The sequence below is a fragment of the Cervus elaphus genome, chromosome 9 (genome assembly GCF_910594005.1).
Source record: "Cervus elaphus chromosome 9, mCerEla1.1, whole genome shotgun sequence".
In the NCBI taxonomy this organism is placed as follows: Eukaryota; Metazoa; Chordata; class Mammalia; order Artiodactyla; family Cervidae; genus Cervus; species Cervus elaphus.
In genome coordinates, this window is record NC_057823.1 from 95976105 (window position 1) to 95995459 (window position 19355).

General features: G+C 39.1%; 1 protein-coding gene and 1 long non-coding RNA gene across 2 annotated transcripts in view; both read left to right on the top strand.

Moving 5' to 3' along the window:
* Window positions 1–19355, top strand: part of LOC122700636 (leucyl and cystinyl aminopeptidase) — a 95393-nt gene that overhangs the window by 6531 nt on the left and 69507 nt on the right. The gene's annotated exons all lie outside the window — the stretch shown is intronic.
* Window positions 425–16930, top strand: LOC122700637. The gene is made up of 3 exons (XR_006342843.1): window positions 425–465; window positions 4125–4128; window positions 16786–16930. It is a non-coding gene; the product is annotated as an uncharacterized LOC122700637 (long non-coding RNA).

Genomic DNA, 19355 nt, shown 5'->3' on the forward strand with positions numbered 1-19355 from the left:
AAGCAAGAGAGTTCCAGAAAAAACATCTACTTTTGCTTTATTGACTACACCAAAGCCTTTGACTGTGTGGATCACCACCAACTGTGGGAAATTCTTTAAGAGATGGGAATACCAGACCACCAGACCTGTCTCCTGAGAAATCTGTATGCAGGTCAAGAAGCAACAGTTAGAATTGGACATGGAAAAACAGACTGGTTCCAAATTGGGAAAGGAGTCCGTCAAGGCTGTATATTTTCACCCTGCTTATTTAACTTGTATGCATCATGTGAAATGCCAGGCTGGATGAAACATGAGCTAGAATCAAGATTGCCAGGAGAAATATCAATAACCTCAGATATGCAGATGACACCACCCTTATGGCAGAAAGTGAAGAGGAACTAAAGAGCCTCTTGATGAAAGTGAAAGACGAGAGTGAAAAAGTTGACTTAAAATTCAGCATTCAAAAAACTAAGATCATGACATCCAGTTCCATCACTTCATGGCAAGTAGTTAGGGAATCAATGGAAACAGTGAGAGACTTTATTTTTTGGGGCTCCAAAATCACTGCAGCTGGTGACTACAGCTGTGAAATTAAAAGATACTTGTTTCTTGGAAGAAAAGCTATGACCAACCTAGACAGCATATTAAAAAGCAGAGACATTACTTTGCCAACAAAGGTCCATCTAGTCAAGGCTATGGTTTTTCCAGTAATCATGTATGGATGTGAGATTTGTACTCTAAAGAAAGCTGAGTGCTGAAGAATTGATGTTTTTGAACTGTGGTGTTGGAGAAGACTCTTGAGAGTCCCTTGGACTGCAAGGAGACCCAACCAGTCCATCCTAAAGGAGATCAGTCCTGAATATTCATTGGAAAGACTGATGGTGAAGCTGAAACTCCAATACTTTGGCCACCTGATGCGAAGAACTGACTCATTTGAAAAGACCCTGATGCTGGGAAAGATTGAAGTTGGGAGGAGAAGGGGATGACAGGATGATATGGTTTGATGGCATCCTTGACTCTATGGACATGAGTTTGAGCAAGCTCTGGGAGTTGGTGATGGACAGGGAGACCTGGCATGCTGCAGTCCATGGGGTCGCAAAGAGTCGGACATGACTGCAAAACTGAACGGAACCTCAATAAGAGAAAAGAAATGGAATAATCTAGTTTTGTTTTCATGCTAATATGAAAATAATAGAACATAGAAGTTAAAAAATCAATAAAACTTGGGACAGTTTTCTAAGTATTAATTAAATAAATAAAGTGAAAGTTGCTCAGTAGTGTCCAACTCTTTGTGACCCCATGGACTGTAGCCCACCAGGGTCCTCTGTCTATGGAATTCTTCAGTCCAGAATACTGAAGTGGGTTGCAATTCCCTTCTTCAGGGGATCTTCCCGACCCAGGAATCAGGCCGAGGTCTCTTGCATTGCAGGCGGATTCTTTACCAACTGAGCCACCAGGGAAGCTCACAAAATTCACTAGTTTTAAACAATGGTTGGAATAAGATTTTAAAAGGCTTTGTTCCCTCCCCCCCCCCCCCCCCATCTTGCTTTCAGGATTAAAGATGGTCTAGATAAGTGATCCAGAGAGCTCTGGTCTAGAGGTATAGGAGAAGTTAACTTCCTCAAGGCAAGAATTCTTAAAGAGATCATTTTTTTTTTTCTTCACGCTTTCTCTGGAGTCCAAAGAATATTGTGACCACATTGTTAAAGATCGTATTTTTCTGTGTATGATTGTCTTTATAACCTGTTGATACAACATTTGTCAGCGGTAAGTTTACATTTCTATTGATTAACACTCCTGTTAGGAAACAGCAGCATTCTGACCCTCTCTGTAAAAAAATTAGGAGGTTGAAATACAGAGAGGTCGAGCCAGAATGACCCCAGAAGTTGGGTTGGAGCTGGATCAGGCCTGTAGTTCTTGGCGCTTGAGGTAAGTGAGGATGATAGTGCAGTCATATTCTGTTAATTAGTTACCGCAAGTCTTGAAAACTGTAGGAGGTTGGAGCTGGAGCTAATCCTACTACACCTTTCCATAATTTTGGCTCGACCTGAGAAACAGTGTTTTTTGTTTTTTTAATTTGAATTCCTGGATTTGTACCTTTTAAGAGTATTCACAGAAAACTAGCAATGAAGAATGAGGAAAATTCTGGAGCCCACGGTAGTTCAGCTCCATTTTTATCTAGTGGTCTTTATAGGGAAGGCTGCTCATCGCCCTGGTATTTCTGTGCAATAGATACGGGTTCCTGTGTCTATGAAAGAGTAGTCAGGATCCCCCTGTAACCTGATTCACTGTTGTAATCTATTTGTGATTATTCCTGGGAGCGCCTGTAAGACTCTGACTCCAAAGATCTTAAGGGGAAATCGGGATGTAGGAGAATTAGTCATGAAGATGAGAGGTATATGGAGATTTAAGGTAAGGAGGAATCGAAAAGGCAAAATGGTCAATACCTTGAGCCTTGCAAGTCTTTGTCTTAGAAATGAATCTCTTTTGGAGAGTAGAACACTCTTGTGTGAGGCTGAAAGACAAGAGTTGGGGTTGGAAAGGTGAAGTAGGTGGGTCTGGTTGGACAAAAGGAATCGAGGGGAGAGGGGATGAATGAGTTAAGGCTGGCACTTGAGGGCCCTGGAAGAAGATAGAAAACATTTGCCATGAGTTTAATCATACTGTGTATTTTTCTTTCCTAGTCAGAAAAGTCACAACTGCTTGTAAGTTAGTGCTGTTCACTTTCCTGAATGTTTCAGATCTCAAGGAGGAAAAATTATAAAGAAAGCTACTGACTCATTGACCCACCATGGGATGATCATGGTGGCAGTCACTGTTCTTTATTGACTGGTTTTGTCTCACGTTTGTTCTGATGTTTATGGTAGAACAATGAATCAATTAAAGAAAAAATTCCGACCTTTGCATCTAAAAAAAACTAGGAGGAAATCACTTCCAAATAAAGAAAATTTAGTCTTCCAAGGGAGTTTGAGAAAACAATGCAGAATCAAGTTCAACTGTCAAAGACTCTCTGAAGTTCTTTTCCTTAATGAATGTCCTCCCAGGCATTTCTGCCACATAGTTCAAGAGTGTGGTCATCAAAACAGAACTCCAGCCAATTGTCTGGACTTCTGTAGATGGCGGGATTAGATGGTCAAGAGTCTTCTCCAGGCCTCTGTGCTATTTGGGGAGGCCAAAGCCAGGGATCTGGGAGGAAGGGTGTTTAAGGAGGCGTTCCCATGTTTCTACAAGGGAGAGAGCTTGGTAAGCTGGGAGGATGGGAGAATGGGAAATGCAGTGAGAGAACTGGACCTCTTTGGGTTGGGCATGTGTCTTTGCTCCCTGGATCTCACAAGCAGATGATGACCAGGTCTGTGTGGTAGCCCTGTTGTCTGTAGTTGTCTGTTTCCTAGACAACTGCCTCAGATGTCATTTGGTGCCATAAAGGAAATTTCTGGTGGGCAGGAAGGATTTGGCTCATGATATTCCTCACAGTTGAAATTGTTATAAGATTTAAACTAGTTATTAGAATTTTCATCACCTCAACACCATTATACCATTTCAGAGTTCTCTTTGATGGAGAAATGGAGTTTAGTGGGAGTGATTAAGGAGACCTAAGTGTGATTTGAAGACAGAAGTAGTATTACATTTATCTAGTTTCTTCTTGATTTCCCCATAAATTGTCTTAGTTTCCCATAATTGTCAAAAGGGTTAAGTAAGGCCACTGGGGCTTGGTGGGAGGATCTAGTGTATCCTGGATATATCAAGTTGATGCCCATACGTTTGGGCTGGTTTCCCTTTATACTTTTAGCAGTAGTTTCTCTGCTTTTTAAATGCTTAGTACCTAAACCTTTTGGGCCACTGATACTGTCCTTTTAATATGTAGATTTGATGCCCAGATTAAGAAAACAATTCAGACTAAGCGTAGAGGGTTGAGTTTGGGGCAATAAGAAATGCACTGCCAGTTAAAACAGCAACCTCACTTCCATCAGCATTCATACAGGCTTCCCAGAGGCTTAGTAACTTTTTGTTTAGAGGAAGCACACAGAAGAATAATTCAATGTAGGAAGGAAGGTCTATGTAGGAAGGAAGTTCTCCTTGGAAGGAAAGTTATGACCAACCTAGACAGCATATTAAAAAGCAGAGACATTACTTTGCCATCAAAGGTCCGTCTAGCCAAGGCTCTGGTTTTTCCAGTAGTCATGTATGGATGTGAGAGTTGGACTATAAAGAAAGCTGAACGCTGAAGAATTGATGCTTTTGAACTGTAGTGTTGGAGAAGACTCTTGAGAGTCCCTTGGACAGCAAGGAGATGCAACCAGTCCACCCTAAAGGAGATCAGTCCTGGGTGTTCATTGGAAGGACTGATGCTGAAGCTGAAACTCCAATACTTTGGCCACCTGATGCGAAGAACTGACTCATTGGAAAAGACCCTGATGCTGGGAAAGATTGAGGGCAGGAGGAGAAGGGGACGACAGAGAATGAGATGGTTGGATGGCATCACTGACTTGATGGACATGAGTTGGAGTAAACTCCAGGAGTTGGTGATGGACAGGGAGGCCTGGCATGCTGCGATTCATGGAGTCGCATGTTGGACATGACTGAGTGACTGAGCTGAACTGAAATGAACTGAATGTTCACTAAAGTGTGGCTAGCCTTAAGTGTGCTTGTTCACTACAGTTGGATGCTATTGAGGTAAAGACTTGAAGAACTCGTGCATAGAAACTTTTTTTGACAGATAGTCAAGTGACAGTGACTATTGGTAGAAAAAAATGTGGTTTCAGTCCCGGATTTATGGTTAATCACTATTTTTTTTTTAAAAATAGATTAATGATAATCAAACTGATCCTCAGTAAGTTGTATTTTTATGGCAAAGTTTTTGCTATAGATTTGATACTATCATTTATTTTGTGTTTTATCAGTCTGATAGAAAAATATTTCAGAGAAATATCAACAAATTAAGTATTAGTTCAGATCCGTCTGAGATCAAGTCTAGCAGATTTATTTACCAACTGAGGTGTTTTCTAACTCACAGGCAATGTTTATAAGAACATTAGAGTTCTTATAAATTTCTTCTGCAGATCTCATGCAGTAATATGCATTCTCTGTTAAATCACTCAGAGGTGTTTCTTATGCCTAATGCCATTTTTAAAATAAGGAATTATGCAGTTAATATTTTTTTGAACAATATCCGGGTAGTTGAAATTAAAAACAAGCTTTTTACCTTTAAATATTATAAGGTTTGTGACTTTGCCTGAGAGATTAATGAGCATAAATATTTAGTCATCACTGACATTTTCAGTTACTTTTTCTAGCTAAATCTGTCAAAGAGGTACCCTGAGGATTGTCCAGGACTGTGGGAACTTTGTTGTGAGGAAGGATTTTTAGAAATAGTTTGTAAAATAAAGATTATGTTTGATTGGAGAACAAATTTGATACAAGCATAAATATTAGGATAAAATAAGTTAGCCTAGAAAAGGAAAGGAAAATTGAAAATTAAGCTAAAATAATATTTTTTTGCCACAAGGATATTGGCTAACTTTTAAGTGACCAAAATGGCATATCTTTATGTGAATCTGATCATTGTTGTAATAATAAATAGAAGGATTAGGAACTAAATACTCTTCATATGCTGAACTGTTTGTGTTTTTAGTCCATGGACTATGATGTTGCACTGATAACTTGATGCATTTCGGTGTCCTCTAGCCAGAGTTGTTTAACTAGATTATTTCCAATGTGGAATTGACAAACATTTTTGAGTGCTGGCTTTTCAGTAGAACTAAATGGTTATTATTATAACCTTGTACAATATCATAAATTTTTTGTTTTCTCTTGGTTCTATATTGCTGCTGTGGATAGCAACCAGAGAAAATAAATGCAGAAATATATAGTACAAAAACTTGGTAGAAGATGAGTGCTTTGAGCTTAATTCTGTTTTATTGAAACCAGGTAGTGATGGGGTTCAAAGCTACTTGATGATTGTCTTCTCTTTTTTGTTGTTATTTTCCTTTTTTTTTTTTTTTCATTTTGGATTTTTTCCTGTTTACATCATGCTAACAGTTTTTCTTCATCTCTTATTTTTATCACCCAAGGCTAAAAATATAACAAACCAAAATTAGTTTTCCATGTCTCCTTGCTGCATTCTTCTACTGGGGAGTTAGGAGTGGGTCAGAGAAGACTGTGAATGTTTGAGTACAGATTTTCTTGCATACTGTCTTAAACTGCCTCAATTAACAAGTATTTTTTAAATTTGTGTTTGACATGCCCCTACTTCTCTCTTTCTAAAAAGATAACCCTATTGAAATGAATACCTTCACCTACCTTCACCGTATGCTCACTTGTTCCAAGCTTTTTTCTTAAAGCTGGAGTACAACTATGAATGCAGAATGGTCTCTGCCCTTGAGGAGCTTCTAGTCTAGCAGAGTTAATTTTTTTTTTTTTTAAAGGTATACAGATGCACAAATCAGTATACTCCCTTCAAAAACTTTCAGAGTTTAAGGCCAGGTCCCATCCCACACCACTTTCCTTAGGTACATTTGGTTTTGTACTTTTATTTTTTCATTTTAGAGATCTCTCCGTGAATCTACCTCATTTTGTAAGACTACTGTGTAGAATATTGTAATAGTGAAGAGCAGTCAGACCGCTCCTTTCAAATCCTGGCTTCTCACTAGCTCTGTGATTCTTATCTAAGGATGTTACCAAGAGGTTTTAATATCTTTAGATAAAACACTAAAATATGTACAGTAACTCAAAACATTTTCTCATATTCACTGAAGTTTAAGATATGGGGGGTGGTTTGGCATATTCCGGGCTTGCCTGGTGGCTCAGCTGGTAAAGAATCCGCCTGCAATGCGGGAGACCTGTGTTCAATCCCGGGGTTGGGAAGATCCCCTGGAGAAGGGAAAGGCTACCCACTCCAGTATTCTGGCCTGGAGAGTTCCATGGAGTACACAGCCCATGGGGTCGCAGAGTCGGACAAGACTGAGCAACTTTCACTTTCACTTGGCATATTCTAGCCAGAGTGAGATTTTGAAAATTGGGGAACATGTATTTCTTACATCTTGTTTTAGTAACATTAAAGGCTTCAGGCTACTACAGGAGAGGATTCTTTCCAATTCATATTTATTAACAATTATTATGCATTTGTGATTCTTTTGGGGAAGTGTTGCCTAAGAGTAGAAAACCTGTTCATTTCTACATCCAGTTTAATTCTGGTTTAGGTGTGTTTTTCCAGTTTCTGCTGGCAAATGTTATACATAACACCTCATTATTCGTACAAGTAGAACTTGTTTCAGTCTTAGGTGTTTTATACATATATATATATATATATATATATTTTTTTTTTTTAATCTATTAGGTGGGAGTTGAAATAGTGAGGAATTAAAGACCTAAAGGGGTAGTGTTAGGATGATAGGATAAGGGAACTTCATTTACTGACAGTGAGGCCGGTATATATCACAGACATCAGGAATGCAAACAAAGATGTCCGTAGTTTAATATGTATTTAAGTTCATACCTATGTTGTTATGTATCCTCACAGGAAGCGTACTAAGAAGCTGGTTTTACTAGTGAATTTGTATTTCTGCTAGTGACTGTGACACTTATTTTACTGTTATTTTTTGCTAACTAAATGTAACTTGGCAGCAGCTTTTGGCTCTGAGAATCTATTTTGAATTATGGCAGTTACCTCCTTACTCCATCCCTTGCCAGGAGTCTCTAGATCTGGTTTTTATTTGTTTTTTCTCGTAAGGACAATATTTTGAACTTCTGAAACAAATAAAGTAGTGATTTTCATCAAACAGCAAGGTGAAGATGTAAGGAATAGTGGTCAGAGAGTTTGGTGGCCCCGTGAGTGGACTGCATGGGAAGAGAGTGGAGGTATTCCTCATTGTGGGCTGTAATTGCCCTGAGATGCCTCAGGGTTAAGAAGATAGCGTTTTCCCACAGGAGTAAGTTACTGGAGTCCACGTTTATTCCCAGGGATGCTCAAAGAAGTGTAAGGTGTGTTATGAAAGCAGAAGTACTGCTTGTTTAAGATTCATATTCTCAATGGTTCAAACCACATTTCAAATTCTGTGTAAAGAACACACGTGCTTGTTCAGCCAGGAACCATCAGTTACATTTAACAGATAAAAACACAGTTTCCTTGTATTTGGTTCCTACTAGAGTTTGCACCTAATATAGTGTTTCATATGTATTAGTTCAGTAAATGTTAATCTGAAACTAATACTACATTAGACTACCTCTAAAACATTTAGATAAGAACTTTGCTTTGTGCTCTTTTAATTTAGAGGGTTTTTAAAATTTTGTTCAAGTAAAGTTGAATTTCAGTGCCTCTCCTTTTTCTATAAATATCTCTATAGCAGAGTAATTTCAAGTCACTTTTTTTGAATATTCTTATCAATGTTCATTCAGCTTCCCTTTCCACTGAAATGCATTTCGAGCACTTGGTGTGTTTCAGCACTTATGCCTGCTTTGTGCAGGGAAGATAGTGCCGAATAAGACATGGTCTCTGTGTTTGAGGAAAGGCGATGCTGAGAGGGAGGGAGTCTCTTACTCTGAAGCATTTTCAAAATCAAAATTTAAGACTGATCCACCATTTGCCTCCCTCATCCTTTTCATCTGCTGGGCCTTTCTCGCAGCTGGAGAGCTGCTGTGGATTGGAGACCACAGGGGTTCAGTTAAATCAGTTTCTTTTCCTGCAGGGAAAAGGGCCTGCTGACCAACCTGCCCTTCGTTAGAGAGCCACGGAAACAATTCCCAAGCCAGTTAGATTTGACTTAAGAAAAAAAAAGAAGAATTTCCTGGAATTGGTAAGAGGCATGAAGGGTCTTGCAGAAGCCTTCCTGTGACCCTTCTGGAAAGAGTGAAGGAGGTGAAACCATGTCGTAGCTGTCAGTCTTAGAGCCGTTGAGAGGTGGGGCTCTCTTAACAGCTAACGGTATGAGCAAGTTACAGTATGAACTGAGATATGAAAGCATGAATTTTAGACCTGACACTAACCAGTAGGAAAAAATGTGGCTGTTTCTGTCCTGATAATAATCAAAGGAAAAAAGAAAAAAAAAAGTAGGCGACATCTTGAGAAGAACACCACTTCACCATCTCCTTAGTGGCCACATAACATAAGGTATGGTGTGTGAACTGTGCAGACATGTATTCCGTGTCTCCTGCCCCCCTAAAAAAAAAAAAACAAACTCCCATTTTCGTCCTCTCACTCAGTATATTTATGGAGTGCTTATATGGAAACAGAATCTATAGGCAGGGCACCACAGACGGGGTGTCTTAAATCCCACGGACTGGGCAGCTAAGCGGAAATGTTCTGAGAGTGTGAAGGTTAGGAGTTCAAGAGGGAGGTGCTGGCCTGGTTAGTTTCTGGTGAGAGGCTCTTCCTGGCTTGCAGATGGCAGCTCCTTGCCGTGTCCTCGCGTGGCCTCTCCTCTGCACGTACAGAGCGAGCTCTGTGCCTTCCCCTTATAAGAATGCCAGTCCTTTCAGCCCTGCTCCCGTGGCCTCATTTCACTCGAATTCCCTCCTTAAAGGCCGTATCTCCCAACACGTCTCACTGGGGATCTGTGCTCTAGTATATGAAGCTGGGGGCAGAGGGGAGGAATCACTCAGTCCATCACGGGCCGCCTTTGCTTCGGATCATCTTGTATACCATCAGGTGAAGAAGACTGTGTTTTTTTCACAGGGACAGATTATTAAAGGCTACATTCCTGCCTGTGGATGCTCAAATGAGCATATGTAGTTAAATTCAAGATTTTTTTATTTTTATTTTTTTGAGACCTAGGAATCCAGGGTGGTCTACAACCCCATGTCCCTTCCTGCCCTCCTTTGGAGTGATTCAGACCTTCTGTACTTACTTTCCTTACTTTATGTGTTTACTCCTTGTACTTTTCCCAACAGTGTACTGAGACTGGCATGCTTGAAGATGCAAGATGTCTGAAGAGTTTGGGGATTTTTTTTATCTTTGAAGGCAGTGTTACTCTTCTTAAACTTTTTGGTCTAGGACCCCTTTTATACTCTAAAAAATCATTGTGGACCCCTAAGAGCTTTTGTTGATGTGGATTAAGTCTCTCAATACTCACTGTGTTAGAGATTAACACTGAAAGATTTTTTAAAAAATATTAATGTATTTCATAATGACAATGAAAAGCTTTTACATATTAACATAAGCAACATTTTTAATTTTCCAAAACAGAAATATTAGTGAGAGGCATTATTTTGCATTGTTGCAAATTTTTTTTAATGTCGGGCATAATAGAATACAATGGTATTTTTAGATTGGCTTCTGTGTTCAGTGTGTTATATAAAGTGTCATATAAGCTAGGGAAATCTCTACTGTACACTCATCAGAGAATGAGTATGAAAATGGAAATAACATTTTATTATGAAAATAGTTTTGCCGCTGAAGACCTGCTGAGAGGGTATCAGAAATTCCCAGCTGTACCCGTACCACATCTTGAGAACTGTTACTCTACATGTGAAACCTGTCTTTTATAGAGACTGGAGAGGAATACCTTAGGAACCCACAGAAGGTAGAAAGTGGAGCTATTGGAATTGGGCGGTGAGTTTCTTAAGATAGCTCCAGGTCACAGGAGAAGGAAATGGCCTAGCCAGGCATATCCGACAAACCACACATCAAGATGCCTTTGTTACCTGAGTATTCTACAGTCATTTATTTCATCTCTGGATGGTTGTAAGCTCGGAAGACACAGAATTATTTAAAATTCTTAAATTAGCTTTAAAAATAATCATTGATTTTTAAAATCTTTTTTGTGTGTATACCTGAAGGGTTTTCTTCTTTATTGTTAAAAAATAAAAACGACTTTTTTGTTATTTTTTTACGGTTGCCAAACTTTGATGTTCTACTTGCAGCAGTCATTTTACATATATTAGTTCCTATCAGACCTATTTATTGAAGTATAGTTGATTTACAGTATTGTATGCAGCAAAGTGATTTACGTTATACATGTATAGATCAGTTCAGTTCAGTCGCTCAGTTGTGTCTGACTATTTGCGACCCCATGGACTGCAGCACACCAGGCCTCCCTGTCCATCACCAACTCCCGGAGTTTACTCAAACTCATGTCCATCGAGTTGGGGATGCCATCCAACCGTCTCATTCTCTGTCATCCCCTTCTCCTCCTGCCCTCAATCTTTCCCAACATCAGGGTCTTTCTCAATGAGTCAGTTCTTCGCATCAGGTGGCCAAAGTATTGGAGTTTCAGCATCAGTCCTTCCAATGAATATTCAGGACTGATTTCCTTTAGGATGGACTGGTTGGATCTCCTTGCAGTCCAAGGGACTCTCAAGAGTCTTCTCCAACACCACAGTTCAACAGCATCAATTGTTCAGAGCTCAGCTTTCTTTATAGTCCAACTCTCACATCCATACATGACCACTGGAAAAACCATAGCTTTGACTAGAAGGACCTTTGTTGGCAAAGTAATGTCTCTGCTTTTTAATATGCTGTCTAGGTTGGTCATAACTTTTCCTCCAAGGAGCAGGCGTCTTTTAATATGTATACATACATACACATATATACACATTTCTGATCATTTTCTATCATAGTTTATTATAAGACACCGCGTGTCATTCCCTGTGCCGTACGGTAATTCCTGTAGTTTATCTGTATTATGTAGTCGTGTGCGTCTCTTAATCCCATACACCTAATTTATCCCTCTCCCCGCCGCCCTCTTCCTTTTCAGTAACTGTAAATTCATCTCCTATGTCTGTGGGTCTGTTTCCAGTTTGTAAATAGATTCATTTGTATTATTTTTTAGATTCCACATGTAAGTGATGTGTAATACTTGTCTTTCTCTGTCTGACTTACTTCACTCAGGATGATGTTCTTCAGATCCACTCATGTTGCTGCAAATGGCAGTATTTCATTCTTTTTTATGACTAAGTAATATATATGTGTGTATGTATGTGTGTGTGTATATGTGTGTGTGTCCACCACATCTTCTTAAACTAGTTGTCTGTTGATGGGCACTCAGGTTTTTAACAAGCTGTCTCTTTCCCAAAACCTTCTGCCTCCAACATACAATAATGTGGGTATATCATTTATCTTCTCAGTCCTTTGATGAATTCTTAGACTTATTTTAATTTTGGTGAATTAAAGGCCTGTAAGTTTGTAAGTTCAATTATTTTTTTCCTACTTGTTCTGATCTATTCCATGTTAGAAAAGCTTTTGTTCCCTGCCTGTCCTGCCAGAAAATGATCTAGACCTTTAAGAGAGCTAGAATCCACACTCTTTTTCCCTCTGGGTTCTTTGGGGCTGTGAATGACTAGGATTGATCTACTTAAACTGTCTTGCCCTTCAAAAAATATCTGCACCCTTATCTTCATAGCAGTATTATTTATAATTGTGAAGACGTGAAAACAACCTAAATGTTCTTCTGTGGATGAATGGATAAAGAAGTTGTGGAGTGTGTGTGTGTTCACATGTATGTATGTATATATGTATATAATATATGTACCTATATGTATGTGTGTATACACGCACACAATGGAATATTATTCAGCCATAAAAAGAGGACATCCTACAATTTGCAACAACACGAATAGACCTAGAGGCTAAGAAGTCAGAGAAAGACATATTTTGTATGATCACACTTATATATGGAATCTTAAAAAAAAAAAAAAAAAACCCTGTACACAAACTCACATCAAACTCAAAGAGATCAGATTTGTGGCTATCAGAGGTGGGAGTTTCGGGGAGGGGAAGTTGAAGAAAGTGGACAAAAGATACAAACTTCCACTTATAAGGTAAATAAGTGCTGTGGATGTAATGTGCAACGTGATGACTATAGTTAAGACTGCTATATGATATTTGGAAAGTTGTTGAGAGAGTAGATCCTACGAGTTCTCATCACGAGGAGAAATTTTTTTCTTTTTTTTAAATTGTATCTACATGAGATGATGGATGTTAACTAAACCTGTCGTGGTAATCATTTCACAATATATGTAAATCAAAACATCATACTGTACACCTTAAATTTATACAGTGATGTATGCCAATTATTTCTTAATAAAACCCACGGGTGGAGGGGGGACTGTCTTCTCTTGCCTTACTCCACAAATAAGACATATGGTGAACTGTGATGAGATGTAAACATGTATCATGTTAAGTTAAGCATGTACATGTGAAGTTAAGCCAACTGAACTAGTGTTCTGTAAAAGATCCCTCACCCACTCATTCAAAGTACGTTGAAATACTTACTAACATTATAGAGAATTTAGTCCATCACTGTGTTGGTATTTATAGTGTCAAGAATATTTTTAAACAGAAGACCTTCATGATTCCTTTGGGTAAGTGGACAAGAAATAATTGTGGAACAAAGGCTTAGAGTGTGGCATGGGAGTGTGCAGTAATTGTTCAAGTGAATAGCCTCTCAGATTGGTCTTTGTATAATTAAAATACTGTAGTGGTGCATATTCCTGATACTTGCTGTTATATTTTTTAAATTTAGAGTCAAAGCCAAACAAAATACTCCCCTCCTTCCTAGGCAACCACTGATCTATCTTCTCTCACTATAGATTTACATTTTCTAGAATTTTATATAAATGGAACTATACAGATTTTACATAAATGAAACCATGCACTGTTGTTTTAGCCTGGGTACTTTCACTCAGCATAATTATTTTGAGACTCATCCAAGTAATATCAGTTGTTCCCTTTTATTTATTTATTTTTGCCTTTTTGGCCTATTTTTATTCATTTTTTATTCCATTTTATGGATTATATTATAACTTGTTTATCCATTCAGGTCTTAATGGACATTTGTTTCCAGTTCGGGGTTAGTGTAAGTCTCCCTTGATTTCTGAAGCACAAGTCTTTATGTAGACATTTGTTGTTTCTCTCGGGTAAATATTTAGGATTTGATTGGTTGGGTCTTCTGGTTGCTGTACATTTCAGCTTTTTAAGAAGCTGCAAACTATTTTCCAAACAGGTTTTACCACTTCACATTTCCATCAGCAGTGTATGATAATGCTTATTTTTCACATCCTTGCCAAAATTTAGTGTGACTAACCTTTTTAAATTTAGCCAATCCGATCAGTATGTAATGGTATATCTGTGGTTTTAATTGGCCTTCCCTGGTGACTACTGATGGCGTGTAGTTGAGCATGTTTGCATGTTTTGTTTTGTTTTTGGACATTAGTTCATCTTCTTTTGTGAAGTGACTGTTCAGATCTTTTGCCCACTATTTTGAATTGTAAGAGTTCTTACGTATTTTGGATACTAATCTATGCAAAGATATAGATATATTTGTGTAATATACGTAACATCAGTTCAGTTCAGTTCAGTCACTCAGTCGCGTCCGACTCTTTGCGACCCCATGAATCGCAGCACGCCAGGCCTCCCTGTCCGTCACAAACTCTTGGAGTTTACTCACACTCATGCCCATCAAGTCAGTGATGCCATCCAGCCATCTCATCTTCTGTCGTCCTCTTCTCCTCCTGCCCCCAATCCCTCCCAGCATCAGGGTCTTTTCCAACGAGTCAACTCTTCGCATCAGGTGGCCAAAGTATTGGAGCTTCAGCATCAGTCCTTCCAATGAACACCCAGGACTGATCTCTTTTAGAATGGACTGGTTGGATCTCCTTGCAGTCCAAGGGACTCTCAAGAGTCTTCTCCAACACCACAGTTCAAAAGCATCAATTTTTGGGCACTCAGCTTTCTTCACAGTCCAACTCTCACATCCATATATGACCACTGGCAAAACCATAGCCTTGACCAGACAGACCTTTGTTGGCAAAGTAATGTCTCTGCTTTTTAATATGCTCTCTAGGTTGATCATAACTTTCCTTCCAAGGAGTAAGCGTCTTTTAATTTCATGGCTGCAGTCACCATCTGCAGTGATTTTGGAGCCCCCAAAAATAAAGTCTGACACTGTTTCCACTGTCTCCCCATCTATTTCCCATGAAGTGATGGGACCAGATGCCACAATCTTAGTTTTCTGAATGTTGAGCTTTAAGGCAACTTTTTCACTCTCCTCTTTCACTTTCATCAAGAGGCTTTTTAGTTCCTCTTCACTTTCTGCCATAAGGGTGGTGTCCTCTGCATATCTGAGGTTATTGATATTTCTCCCGGTAGTCTTGATTCCAGCTTGTACTTCTTCCAGCCCACATATGTATCATATATATTGCACAAACATATATAATAGTTCCATGTATATAAAAACACTAAAGACTATCATTTTCTGGTCTTCATTGTTAAGAAATCCATTGTATTTGAATTTTTGTTACTCTGTGTGTAATATGTAACTTTTTATTTTCCAGCTAGTTTCAGCTTTTCCTTCACTTGGTTCTAGCAGTTTATTTCTTCGCTTGGTTTTCTTTGGATTAAATAATTTTTGATGTTCATTGAACTTCTTGAATCTGTAAATTTATGTCTTTCACCATATTTACAAAGTTTTGGGCTGTGGTTTCTTTGGATAATTATTTTGCCTGGGTTTTTTTTTTCCCCCCTGTAATTCTGGGACTCCAATTACATGTGTGTTAGTTCTTTTGTGCCTTTGAGGCACTCCTCACTTTTTTTCTCAGTTCTTCTCTCTGTTTCAGATTGAATGATTTCTGTTTACCTTTAAGAAATGTTTACTGTCTGATATGAGAATCATAATTAATATTGACCTTCAGCTGAACTTTTAATCTCCTAAAAAATAGCTGGAGTAAACAGCTGCAGTGAAACTTGGTTCAATGAACAAAACTAAAATATAAGTTTAAAAAAAATCCTATGGAGTATGATTTCTTGTAAACTCTGTTGTTAATTGAAATGTGTTTTTGAGCAAATTGGCCAAATGATGAGGTATGCGGGTATCATTTCCTATAAAGGCACTTCTATCATCCAGGACATTGAGTTCTATTTCCCATCAAGCTTCAGTGCAGTCATTTTCCCCCCAGGATGACCATATGTTGCATCTGGTCTTTGTAAAAGGACGAGAAAGTAGCAAAATGTATTAGAAATATTTGCATCAAAAATTAAAAAAAAATTTTTAGTAACGTTTCATCACTTAGCCAGAAAATGTGTGCGTTAGTAATTATAGATTCTCTCATCCCTAGTTATCATGTTTTACTGTACCAGGATTCAACTAGTACTACAGGGGAAAAAAGAAATAGCAGATATATTTTTTTCAAGAAATCAACTACAATTATGACACAAGAAATTTCTCTAAAAATGTAATTTTTCAGTCATATCTGATCTCTGTTTTGTCTGAGATCAGGATGGAACCATGTGGCTCAGTCTTAAACTGTTAGCTTGTCCCTTTCTTTCAGTGACTTTTATATTCCTCTTTGGGCTTAAAGTATTGAGAATTCATTTTCTTGTAAAATGTAAAAACTCATTTTTAAGAAACGTGTTCTCATTGTGCTTTTTAAAGGGAGAAAAGGATATCTAGATTAGAATAATAACTTGTAGCATCTTGTAGACTTTTTATTTTAGTTGATGAGTGCTTGGACAATGTTAGGATGTTCTATTACCTAAAAAGGACTCATTTAAAAAAAAAAAAACGTACCACAGTGCAAGAACAAATGACTTCTCAGAGGTTGCTTAACCATTTCCTCTAAGTCTGAGAAAGTGGTTGTTTTCAAAATTACCCAGCTGAATTTGGGTAGAACTAAACTTAGCTGAGCAGTTCTGTGGGTTAAACTCACTTTTTGTTTCACTTCCATCTTCCTGTAGAGAAGTTAAAGTTTAAAAATTAAAAAAAAAAAAAAAAAAAAACCTTTTTGGTTCCAGTCATTTTTACTAGCCAGCTGACTGGACAAAAGTTCATTATTTTCTCTGTAAAACATAATAGGTTTAAAGGGTCTCTAAAAAAGCATCACTTCACGGTAAATAGAAGAGGACAAAGTGAAAACAGTGTCAGACTTTATTTTCCTGGCCTCCAAAAGCACTGCTGACAGTGACTGCGACCATGAAATTAAAAGATGCTTGCTCCTTGGAAGAAAAGCTATGACAAACCTAGACAGCATATTAAAACACAGAGATATCACTTTGCTGACCAAAGTCTGTATAATCAAAGCTATGGTTTTTCCAGTAGTCATGTCCAGATGTGAGAGTTGGACCATAAAGAAGTCTGAGAGGCAAAGAATTGATGCTTTTGAAATGTGGTGTTGGAGAAGACTCTTGAGATTCCCTTGGGCAGCAAGGAGATCCAACCAGTCCATCCTAGAGGAAATCAACCCTGAATATTCACTGGAAGGACTGATGCTGAGGCTGAAGCTCCAATACTTTGGCCACCTTGTGCAAAGAGCCGACTTATCGGAAAACACCCTGATGCTGGGAAAGGTTGAAGGCAAAAGGAGCAGAGGACGGCAGAGGATGAGATGGTTGGGGAGCATCGCTGACTCACTGGACATGCATTTGCACAAACTAGGGAGATGGTGAAGGACAGGGACGCCTGGCGTGCTGCAGGCCAGGGGGTCGCAAAGACTCAGACACGACTTAGCGACTGAACAACATAAAAGCTTCTACTTTTCTAAAATCGCGATCAATACAGTTATAGTAAAATGATCGTACACTGTATTGTATTTAGATAACTTCATAACCAGAATGATCAGGGGAAGGAGGGAGTCCACCTTACTGCCTGTGACGGAATAGTAACACAGTGAATATAGTTGGACAAGATCAAGCAGTGTTAGAATATCTACTAAGTAACGGCTCAGAGAACTGTGGGAACCGCGGCACGAGTGTCTGACACGTTGTGGTCATTGGATTCATCTCTGAGGCCATCCTGAACCTCAGGTCTTCAGCTCTGATCTAGAGGTGACTCTGTGATCAGAGGCTGTGAAGATACGGGGCCTGTTCATGCACAGAGGGCTGGTTTAAGTGATGCCTCATGGTGCTCAAGGGTTTAGCTACTGCAGTGGAGAAAAATGTGAGTTTGAAACTCGCTTGTGCCACTTCCTAGCACGTTCTTTCACCTCCCGGCCTCTTCTTCATCCGTAGAATGTTGTGGGGATTAAATTAAATGAGATGGCACCTGTAGAATGTTGGTTACTTAGTACAGAAAACTACTAATTATTGAGCCCGTGCTGTGTGCGAGGCTCTGTTCTAAATATTTACATGTATCTCATTTACTTCTCACAAGGAGATAGATCACTGTTATTATCTCCATTTCACAGTTGAGAAAACTGAGCTTGGAAAGACAAAGCTCAAGGTTACACAGGAAGTGACAAGGTGTCTGGTTCCAGCACATTCTTAACTTCTCAGCTGTTTCCAGCCCGTTATGAGCATGTGCTCAACCCCTCAGTGAATGTTGACTTTTATCACCACCATTAACTGGTGGAGGTGTTACAATGGTGGGTGGTGGTCGTGAACTTGGTTTTACTTTTTTCAGTATCTCTCCTGGGCTTGCTCTGGGACACCTGTGAGGCAGAGCATCCTCACATCCACTGATGAAGGAGCAAGACCCTCCCTCAAGTCAACTGCATCCAGGTCCTTGGTCTTTGGAAGAAAAGCCCACAGCTGCACACAGGATTTTTGTATAAAGAATGTAAATGTTCCATTCTCTCCCTGTGTGTCTGAGTTGAAATCGAAAATACCCAAGAGACCCTGCATGTGTTCCCATTTCAAAGGTGTCAGAGAATCAAAGAACTAGTATGTACAGTATAATCCTTTGCTTTAGGAGGATAAATTAGTCTGTAAGAAGAGTACATTCCAAACATTAATGGTATACTGTGTGGATGATGGGTAAGTTAGTCATCTATTGCTACATAATAAATCATAGAACTTAATGGCTTAAAACGGCAACTGTGTACCTTATGGCTTTGTAGGTCAGCAGTTTGTTCTGGGCTCAGCTGGATGTTTCTTCCACCGTTCTTGCCCGAGGTCACTTGTAGCAGCTGTCATCTGGTAGCTTGATTGGGAGGGAGCTGGAAGATTTAGGATGGCTTCGCTCCCGTATCTGGCAGTGAGTGCTGTCTGTTTGCTGGGCTTTTTTTTTTTTTTTTTTTCCATTTGGTTCCTTGTCCACAAGTAGGCTAGCTCAGATTTCTTCTCACGGGGCTCTCCAGGTCAACAGAAGAGAAATGGTGAATGCTGTAATACCTCTTAAAACCTAGGATTGGAAATTTTATAGTGTTGCTTCTGCTGCATTCCATTGCTTAAAACAAGTTACAAGGCCATTGTGGATTGGAGATAAAGTCTCCAATTCATAATAGGAGGTCCCATGAGAGATTTGGAGAAGGCAATGGCACCCCACTCCAGTACTCTTGCCTGGAAAATCCCATGGACGGAGGAGCCTGGTATGCTGCAGACCATGGGGTCACTAAGAGTCAGAAATGACTGAGCGACTTCAATTTCACTTTTCACTTTCATGCATTGGAGAAGGAAATGACAATCCACTCCAGTATTCTTGTATTCTTGCCTGGAGAATCCCAGGGACAGG